Source organism: Brassica napus, chromosome C2, assembly GCF_020379485.1.
Source record: "Brassica napus cultivar Da-Ae chromosome C2, Da-Ae, whole genome shotgun sequence".
NCBI lineage: Eukaryota > Viridiplantae > Streptophyta > Magnoliopsida > Brassicales > Brassicaceae > Brassica > Brassica napus.
This window is the reverse complement of record NC_063445.1, coordinates 30844605-30856110: the sequence shown is the minus strand read 5'-3', so window position 1 is coordinate 30856110 and position 11506 is coordinate 30844605. Positions and strand designations below refer to the sequence as shown.

Below are 11506 nucleotides of genomic sequence, written 5' to 3'. Positions count from 1 at the left end.
GAATTATATTTGGTTTGAAATAATAAATCCTTAACATAAGAAAGAAAATAGTGGCCAAAAACATAAAAATTAAAAATTTTACACAGAAATTTAAATATATTTAGAAAATAGATACTTTATTAAAAAAAATTTGTAACACTTTAGTTGTCGGTTATACTTAAACATATATAATCAATTACTAATCATGAAAATTATAATTTTCATTTTTTCATGGCAAATATGTTAATCATGCACAACAAAATCAATCAATATAGTAATGCTTAAATATCACAACTGAAAATCTCAAATTATCATGATCTATTCTATTATTTAAATGTTTAACAACGATTTAATGTGACATAATTTGAAAATATCAAAAGTTAAAAAGAAAATGTATAGCACACAATCCGCGCGTAGCGCGGATAAACAATTTAGTGTCTTTGTAAAACTTTTCTCTTGGAGGACATAGATTTTCGGTTGATTAATTATCATTATTTACAACATCCATGGTATTGGTAAATTATGTTTTTTTGTAACAATGGATAATTATGATATTACAATAATGAAAAATATTACAGGCGATTCTACGGCGGATAATTCTACTTGCAACTCGCGAAATATGTTAAAAATATAAATTCAGTAATATATATATATTTAGTCTAAAATAACACATCATATCAAGCTTACGTGGAAAAGAGAAAGAATAAGTATCACTAAAAGATATATAAAGGTTGGAAATTCTACTACGGCAAGTTTTCATATATATATATATATATATATTCATCCTCGCATAATTTACAGATTTAATTGATTGATACTAATGTTTCTAGATCACCAAACTATAACTAACGAAAGTTCAAAAAAAATCATGAACAACAAATTACTTTTCATTTACTTAATAAAAATATGCATATCTACTCAATTAATTCAGAGTCCTATTTTTATCTACTAATAAAAAGGTTGTCACTTAAATTTTAAATAGTCCAACAAAACATATAACAATATTTGAATTACTATAAACATGAAATAGCATTTAAAGAATTATATAACAGTAATACTTTTCAGAAAAAAAACAACATGTAACAGTAATCAAATATTACGCTTGAATTTAAACTATAAGCATTTGAAATACGTTTGAATGAGCATTTAATGTTTTGTAATTTAACTTTAAAATTTTAATATATATATTTTTAGCATCAACGTATATTTTAATATACCTTTCATATTAAAATTTTTAACAGCTTTAATGTATAGGCACTATAAATAATCTAAATGCAAACTTTAACATTTTCTGACAATATTTTTAACACTGTTTTAGTAGTTCATCTATCTAATTATTTAAAATTAATAAGTTTTTAGATTTCATTTTATATTTATTAATAAATTGTGACAGTAAAATCATTTCTATATAACTAAACTGTTATGTAATAATGCTGAACAATATAAATTAACAATATGACACAATATATAACATCAAATATTTAATAATATAACAAATTAATTTATGATAAATTAAAAACTATTTACATATATACAAATATCTAAAGTTGTTGTCACTGATAAAAATGACTAAACAAAATTTAAAATAAGAAATAACTCCAGCTAACTAAACATTTTATTAAATAAATTAATATAACACAAAAATGTTTATTTGATTTTGTAAATGAAACAAAAATAAGAAATTTAAACCGCGTTTTAACGCGGGTCAATATCCTAGTGATATTTTATTTCTGAAGATCTATTGTTTTCCAATAATTTATTTTCCTTAGGAAAGTCCGTTAGAATTTGTCAAAATTTCTAAAGAAACATAGTATGTCAGAAATTAGTTGATTTAGCCTTGTTTATTTGTAATGTTCAATTTCCAGTGGAGTTACCTAAATGTTTATTAGCATTGTTCACGTTTTTTTTTACTATTTGTTTCTTGTCATTCTTGTACATAAATCCCCTGTTTTGGATGACGAAATTTTCACATTTTAAAAGAAATTATTATTAAAACTATGAACATTTTAGGTTTCTCTTTTTTGTGAACATATATGTTATATATTTTTAAGTATTTACAGAGTTCGTGATATTATAATATTTTAAGAACATGTGAAAACTAAAAGCCGTTGACAAAAAACCCCTTCATGAACAACCTAACTCTGAGAGACATGAGGAACTTGCGATCAATGTAATTACTTGATTATATTGATTGAGAACATTTACAGAATATATAGAGATTACAGAGTTAACTAATTACAAGAAGATCCTCTAACTATATCTCTCTTACATGCCCCTCAAGATGGAGACGGGTGAGTGACTCCAATCTTGGATGATAGTTCTTCAAATCGTGACCGTTCGGAGCTGCGCGGGTTGTCGTACGAGTCGATCGACGGGGAATCTTCTTCACTGACACCATTGTAGGTTGAAGACGTAACACGAGCTCGATTGAGAATCAATCAGGAAGACTCTATCCCACCGCGGTCAAATACCCCCGGCAATCTCCGGAATGCTGCAAAAAAGAAGTTTAGGTTTTTTTAAAATTGATATAAAACTTTGTCTCAAATTCTAGCTTAGAGCCCGTTTAGCTCAGAGGTTAGAGCATCGCATTTGTAATGCGATAGTCATCGGTTCGATTCAAAAATCAAGCTCAATATTAGCTTTGATACCATATTACGTTCAAGCTTGCTTGAGAGAGAAGAAGGAGAGTAATATAAAAATATCTCTTATTGATTAAAATGTACAAGTACATGTATATATAGTCATCTGTACAAGAGTGTAAATAACCGGATTTCCTAACCAAACCACTAAACCGGGATATTATAAACCAATACGATCGACCTGTGATCTCGCGGATTAGGTCAGCGGAAAGGTACGTGAGCTTGATCTAGCTCAGTCTCCTGTCTGACATTACTCTCTCCCGTATCGAAGCCATTGTCGAGCGAGGGAATTGCATCGAAGGCGTGATGACTGCTTTGGAATCGGAGGATTACGGATCCGCCGCGAAGTTCGTACAGAGGTTTCTCCAGATCGATGCACAGTACAAGGATTCTGGTTCTGATCAGAGAGAGCAGCTTCTCGAGTCCAAGAAGCAGCTCGAAGGTATTGCGAAGAAGAAGCTCTTGGCGGCCATAGATCAGAGAGATCATACAAGCATTCTGAGATTCGTGCGGCTATACTCTCCGTTGGGGATGGAGGAGGAAGGTCTACAGCTCTACGTTGGTTACTTAAAGAAGGTGATTACGATGAGAGGGAGGATTGTACACGAGAATGTGGTTGAGCTCATGGAGCAAGGAGTCACACAGGTGAACTTCGTTGGCTGCTTAACTAATTTGTTTAAGACATTGTAGTAGTCAAATGTTCAATCTTTAGTCCGGTCATAGTGTTAGGTTTCAGATTATGGAGCTTGTTAGTGACAGTCAGAAGGGATGAAGTTTATGTTTGATTGTTACATTTCTATGATTTCTCATCATCAACTGTATACTCACATATCCAACATGCCTTCAATCCAAAATTTTGATGTATTTTGTTCTCCAACCGATCTCAAACCCAAAACAATCTCTTCCCCAAAATTTTGAAATTCATTAAAATTGAGATTCAACTGTTTTAGGTCCTCTAAACCCTATTTACTTTTCATTATGTTTTAAATAATAAATCAAATATAAATACATAATCCATCTTAAAACTTTAATCTGTACAAATATATTTCAACCAAATATTCGAATATAGTTCTGTATATATGTTATTACTGATACATAAGTACATAAATACTAGGTGTTTTCCTGCACTATGTACAGTGAATTTTTTTTTAAATCTAACTTATATTTAAAAATAAATTTTATTAAATATTATAGATTTGATTATTTTCTTAATAATATTTAATATAGATTTGAAATATATTAAATCAATTTGTATAAAATTAATAAAAATAATATAAAATTGTATAATTATCAAATATTTAACCTAAACAATATTTATAAAATTTGTAGATATATAAGACTAATGATCTTACGATTAGATATTTAAATTTTTAAAAAATTGTAGAAATTTTTGAAATCTTTAGTAATACAAATTGTATAAGTATACAAAATAATAATATTTCGAAATTTAAAATGTTATATATGAATATATTTATTTTATAGATGATGTATGAGCTATTACCATATTTTAAAAAAGTTTACCAAAAAGAAATATCAATATTAAATGTAATATATGAATTATTACCTTATTCTAATAAGTTTGCCAAAAATATAAATTAACATTAAATGAAATTATCCATGTCATATTTTTCCAGAAGCCATGTCATCAATTTCAGTAGCCATGTCATATTTGTTTTGTGAAATTGATTGTAGAAAGAACATGTGGCAAAATCACTTCGCAAATATAGTCTAGGGGATGTTTTGACGTGTTTCTTTGGTGTCAAATACTATGAACAAATCCTTATCGTACTTGTACTAAGAGGAGATTGTAGGGAAGCTAAACCATTTTCAATTTGGAAATAGTATAAGAAGCCTAAACTGATAAATCAGATAAATTGTGAATCCACATCTTAGAGCACCATCAACCCAAATACACTAATTGGGTCTCTTAAATTTTATTTAATACTTTTTTTTATTGAAAAAGTGGATTAAGAGACCGGATTAAGAGACCCATTAATTTTCGCGGTGCAATGCAAGTCTCTTATTCATGATTTCTTAAAAAAAAAATTAATTAAACATAATTTTTTTAAAAAAATTTATTATTAAACTTAAACTTAAAACATAGGAAAAAAGTACAATTGAAACATAGATTGTAAAAAGATACATAAAACATAAAAACAAAGTTTATCAAAATAAACGAGAATAATTTGAAAGAAACATCCGAGCTCAGTTGTTGTCTTCATCGGGTCCAAATTTACGCCACACATGTTCAACCAAATCAGCTTTCAGTTGTTCATGCATCTGTCTATCCCGAAGTTTAGTTCGAACACCCATCATATTGGCGATATTTGTAGGGATATCTGTAGAATACGTGAGATCGACATGTGAACTTCCGTTGTCTTCTCCTGGTAGAAACTCTGAAAGATTAAATAGAGTGTATCCATCTCGTTCGTCTTCTACTATCATATTATGGAGTATGATACATGCTCTCATAATCTTCCCAATGTTGACTTTATCCCAAAAAAGTGCCGGATTTTTAACAATGGCAAATCGAGCTTGCAAGACTCCAAAAGCACGCTCGACATCTTTACGGACAGCTTCTTGACGTTGAGCAAATAAAACGGCTTTTGGCCCTTGTGGTATTGGAATAGATTGGATAAAAGTTGCCCATTTTGGGTAGATACCATCAGTGAGATAGTAAGCCAAATTATACTCTCTTCCGTTGACAGAGTAAGTGACTTGCGGAGCTTGACCTTTTATTATGTCATCAAAAACAGGAGAGCGATCAAGAACATTGATATCATTTAAGGTACCTGGAGGTCCAAAAAATGCATGCCATATCCAGAGATCATATGAAGCAACCGCCTCTAAAACGATTGTTGGTTTTCCCGAACCACGACAATATTGCCCTTTCCAAGCGGTGGGACAATTCTTCCACTCCCAATGCATACAATCGATGCTTCCTATCATCCCGGGAAATCCACGATGATCTCCAATATCAAGTAGACGTTGAAGATATGTTGGTGTTGGTCTTCTTAGGTACTCATCGCCGAACAAATAAATAATTCCTTCAACAAAATTCTCCAAACATGACCGAGTTGTAGTTTCACCTAGCCGGAGGTATTCGTCGACCGTATCAGCTGCACTACCATAAGCCAAGACACGAATGGCTGCTGTACACTTTTGGAGTGATGAAAGACCAAGCCTTCCCAGACCATCTCTTCTTTGAGAAAAGAAGTGAACTTCGTTGGAGAGTCGATGAACAATGTGCATGAACAATCTCTTGTTCATTCTAAAACGTCGTCGAAAATAATGTTCAGGATACGTCGGAGTTTCACTGAAATAATCATTCCATAAACGTACATTGCCTTCTTCTCGATTTCTTTCTATATAAGCTCGTTTCTTTCTTCTTTTTCTCCGTTCTTTTTGTTCAACTTGAATGGTCAAATCTTCAAAGGCTTGATCAAACTGCTGATCAAAGACCTCATCAAATGCATCGTCAAACGTATCATCTACATTTGTTTGAGAAGAAGAAGCCATAATGATTAAAGAGTGAAGATGAGTTGTTTATTTAAGAGAGAAGATGACTTTGGTGTTTAAAATAGAGAGAAGATGGGTTGTTTATAAAGACGAGTCGAGAGGGATGATGAGTTTTGATTCTTACAAGTTGATAAAGAGAAGGTGAGTTTGGTTTGTTACAAGTCGAGAGAGAAGGTGAGTTTGGTGTGGTGACAACTCGATTGAGAAACTGATGATATATATAGACAGAAACATACAAGTCTACAAATCAACATATACAAGTCCGTGACATAAAACAAGCTTTTTGTGTTTGTTACAAGTGGTCTTTCAAAGCCCGTGAGCAAGTACAGAAAAAAAAAAGTGGTCTTTGGAAGCCCGTGACACACAAGACACCAACGTCTTTTAGTCCGTGACATAAGCCAATGTCAATGCTCCCAGTACAAGACATAACGTGTGACCTGCAACAAAATGAGCACATTTATATTTAGAACAAGCATAATTATATTAACCAGAGGACAAGATAAAAAGATAACAGAACATAACAACAAGCACATTTATATTTAGAACAAGCATAATTATATTAACCAGAGAACAAGATAACAAGATAACAAAACATAACAACAAGCATAATTATATTAAACACGAGACAAGATAACAAGAACATAACAAGCACATTATACATAATGAGCAACACATGACCGAGAGTTACAATTTAACTAGAAATCAACTCATCTATGAGCTTCTTCTTCAGAACTTCTTCATACTCAGCAAGGGGTTCTTGTTTTGCAACAAGACACTCAAGTAACTTCATCTTGGAGAGCCTTTCCTTGATTGCCAAATCCTCCCTCTTGATGGTCCACATAGACTGCAACTCAGACAGCTGTTTCCCCTCACCCATCGGCCTCTTCCCACGGGCCTTTGCTGCCTTAACCCCAGCTGGACGATACCTTCCGTTATCATCTTCAGCAGCAGCATTTACATTTACATGAGAGCTCGCTGAATGTGATCCATCCACACACTTTCTCTTTTTGGAGCTGCTATCAGTTTTAGCTGTAGAGACTTCACACCACTTCTGGTCATTGCGAAGCTCATGCCAAGCATGTTCAAGTGTGAACCTCTTTTTATAGTTGGAGAAGAAGATTTCATGGGCTAATTTTACAACATCATTCTCGTTCATACCACTGGTTCTCTCTCTTGTAGCTGCTTCATACGCCCCACAGAACTTGGAAACTAGATCATTTAGCTTGTGCCAACGTTGCTTGCATTGAGATCCCTCTATTTTTTCACTACCAGCAACCTTGGGACTCGCGGAGAAGTATGCTGCGATTCGCTTCCAGAAAGCTATTGACCGTTGCTCATTCCCAACAACGGGGTCTTTGCTCGTGTTCAACCACACACTTATAAGCACTATATCATCTGTTGGCGTCCAGGATCTTCGTTCCTTACGCTCTATAGTAGCCTCGTCAACTTTTTTTGGACCTTCCGGTGATGGGAGTGGAACGGTATCTGATACGTTACCAAAGAACACTTTTTGTTGACTATTTAATAGATCAACAAAGTTTGCCGAGTTCTGAAATGGATTGAAATCCATTTCCGCAGTGAAAGAGAGAGGAGAAACAGGAGACAGAGGAGAAAGAGACACGGGAGACAGAGAGGAAAGAGGAGAAACAGGAGACAGAGGAGAAACAGGAGACAGAAGAGAAAGAGACACGGGAGACAGAGGGGAAAGAGGAGAAACAGGAGACAGAGGAGAAACAGGAGAAAGAGACACGGGAGACAAAGGGGAAAGAGGAGACAGAGGAACCCACATTCAACTTTCGTATCTGAAAGAGGCACACAGAGGTTTCAATTTATTCAAGAGAGAGGGAGAAAAGAGAAACGCATTCAACACACTCAACCAACAAGACTATCACCCAACCAACAAGACTATCTAAATTAAACATCTTTTTTAAGTCATAAACTCATCCATTTAAAACACAGCTGGAAAGAGGACATCCTATGTTCTGAGTTGACATATTTCTAACAACAAACAACAAACAATGCAACCATTTTTTCAACCACAACATCAATTCCATTAATTACCATTTCATTATAGACCAGAAGCTACACCATTTCCTCAGACGAAACTCTTAAACTAAAGCAACCATTTCATTTCAACGCAGATGAAAGAGTAACACTAACCTGTGTAGTTGCGTACTCCTTTGTCCGATGACCCTTGCTCGGCTCTCTTGATACATCCATCTAAATACACTAAGACCGAACATATCAAATTAGATTTCATCTAACCATCTGATGACACAAACACATAAGCATAGCAGAGAGGCAATAGACACAAACTATCACAACAACCAATGAAAATTGAAACCATTGATGCGGTAAAAAAATATAATTTGATCCATCCATCTAAGGTAACAACATACATAATCATTCATGACACATGATCGAACACAGCAAACAAATAAAAATTGTAAAACCTTGAAGAACATGAAACGATAAGTTTTACCTTTCCACTCCCCGACAGACACCGAGACAATGGTCCGTCACCGTCAATGAGAGCCACAGGGAGACAGAATCAGCAGACAAAACAAATAAAACATTCGATCAGACCAAGAACAATCATAATCTAAAACATGCAAAAACAACCAAACAACCCGTTTACCTTTTGATTTTAGGAGAGCCACAGATAGAGGGTTCCGTCGCCCTCGAAGAGAGCCACAGAGAGATAGATCACCCAAAAGAGAGAGAGAGGTAACAGACGAGATGATTCTGGAGAGAAGGCCAAAGCGATTACTCGACGAGAGGAATCGAGAGAGATAGAACGGCGAGGAGAGATAGATCACCGACGACAGCCACCGAGAGAGATAGATCGGAGAAGGAGGAGCCACAGAGATAGATAGATCGGAGAAGGGAGGAGCCACCGATGAGAAGAAAAGAATCAAGAGAGACAGAGGTTTCGTAGAGGAGAGGAATCGAGACAGAGAGAAAACGAGAAGGTCGACACCATCTTCTCTCCACCCACTCTTGTTTTGACACATGTCAATAAGCGACGTCCCTTGCGGGCATGAAATAAGAGACGTGTTTTCCTCTTTTTCTTTTTTTCATTTTTTTTTCTGACAATTAGATGAAGAGACCCTAATTATATACCCCGTTAATGGTGCTCTTACTCTCCTCATTGGTTTCTCTTAACGGCGACAAAATGTGCTCGGTCTTCACTGATAACAGACTTAGATAAGACGAAGAAGAAGAAGAATTGGGCCTTGTGATGTTAATGTGAGGAGTAGGTGACGTAATTAATTAGCAAGCCCATAAATTAATTTATTTTCTTAAAATTTTTAAAGATTATTTTATTTTTTACATATTGGATAACATTTCTGGAGATTTTAAGTAAACTTCCCCTAGACTATATTTAGGAAGTGATTTTGCCACATGTTCTTTCTACAATCAATTTCACAAAACAAATATGACATGGCTATTGAAATTGATGACATGTCTAGTTTAATATGACATGGATAATTGCATTTAATGTTAATTTATATTTTTGGTAAACTTTTTAAAATATGGTAATAACTCATATATTACATTTAATGTCAATTTATATTTTTGGAATTTTTTTTAGAATATGGGAATAACTCATAAATCATCATTAAAATAAATATATTCAAATATGGCATTATAAATTTCGAAATATAATTTAATTATATATTTTTATATTATACAATTTTATTACTAAAATTTTCAAAAATATATACAATTGTTTTAGAAAATTATAAAAATTTAATCGTAAAATCATTATTTTCTTATATATCTACAAATTTTATAAATATTGTTTAATTTTAATTTTTGGTAATTATGCAACTTTTACAAATTTATTTAATATATTTATTTAAAATAAATAGATAGAAAAATCTATCTAAGATTATAATTTCAAATATATACATGCATATTCTTAAATATAATTTTTATGTTTAATTAAATCAAATTTATATTAAAATACTGATACGAAAAAGAAAATTTACAATATTAATAAATTTTTATTTTAAAATATAACTTATATTTATTTGTTAAAAAAATTTTAAAATTTTTTTTACTGCACATGGTGCAGGAAGACACCTAGTTTTAAATTAATTTGTGTGTATTTTTCTACCATTCAAGACTCAGTTCTTGTAATACAAGAATATTAATGAATTTTTTTAGTAAACCCAAAACTAACCTACCCACTAACCCAACAAAAAAACTCAAATTCACTGACTAACCAAAATCACATTTTCTCTCCTTTTTTATCTTCATATCTCTCTTTAATTTCTCTTTTAAAATCTAACTAGATTAATCCGCGCTTTGAAAGTGCGGAATTTTTTCATTTTGAAAATCTAATTTAATATTTACTATAAATAACCTATTGCTGTAATTATTATAGGTTCATATTTCATATTTTCATATATATGTGGACTAACTATTATTTGGCTTTTTAATAGTACAATAAATTATTTTAATTATATTTTAGTTTTCAAGTTTTAACTTATTGTAATCCCATTTCGATTAGTTAATTAACTGGGATGACCTGTGCTTGTTACCATTTTTCAAATGATGGTAACAATCGTTTTTTTAATATTTCATGTATATCTATCTATATATATATAAAAATGTTTGCCTCACTCCTGTTGCGCCACGTCATAAAGTCGTTGATTGTGAGTGCGACACCTGTCTTCTTTGCCTAAAACTCATGGTTTCATTAAGTTTTGATGTGCGCTGCTGCGTTTCATAATTGTTTATGGTTTAGTATGCTTTTTGTTCACACCGTGATATAGCCCAAATACAGAGAGATAGCCACTATAATGAAAACATATGTAAAGAATGAAACTTTGGAAACAAGAAGGAAAAGAAGGAGCGTACCGTGAGTTTCTGGATGCTACTGACTTCGCCTTGGTTGGAGGCGATATCAACGATGACGGTTCATTTCGCCGCCACCGTAACTCAATAACATTCAAGAGTTTAAAATTACTGGCGATGAGTTTTGCAGAGTATGAAGAGGCAGAGGGAAGAAGATGATGAGCAACAACACTGAAGAGGTTAAAAAAGAAAATCGAGCCAATTAATAAAAATATTCCAAAGTTTAAGCGGTGGCGAGTAAATCAGATCGGTTTCTCAATTCTGCTATGACTCGATCAAGAGAGAAATATAGTTTTTTTTGTCCAAAGAAATATAAATATTATCAAAGAAAAGATTGCTCCGAACGAATCATAAAAAGATAAGGGAAGCAATCAAAGATTTTTATTTTATTTTTTAATTAGTTTTTGGGAATTAACATGAATGGAAGTGCCATATATGCGCAGAGACATGCGTGTTGGTGAGATATGAGATACATATTTTAAACGTAATAAGGAAATAGACAG

The 11506-nt window shown here is 32.7% G+C and overlaps 1 long non-coding RNA gene across 1 annotated transcript; it reads right to left on the bottom strand.

Annotated features, from left to right (window-relative positions):
* Positions 1–5543: 5543 nt before the first annotated feature.
* LOC106422239 lies at positions 5544–9512 on the bottom strand. The gene is made up of 3 exons (XR_001284400.3): positions 8620–9512; positions 8298–8366; positions 5544–6574 (listed from the first exon to the last, which is right to left on the bottom strand). It is a non-coding gene; the product is annotated as an uncharacterized LOC106422239 (long non-coding RNA).
* Between the last annotated feature and the right edge of the window lie 1994 nt (positions 9513–11506).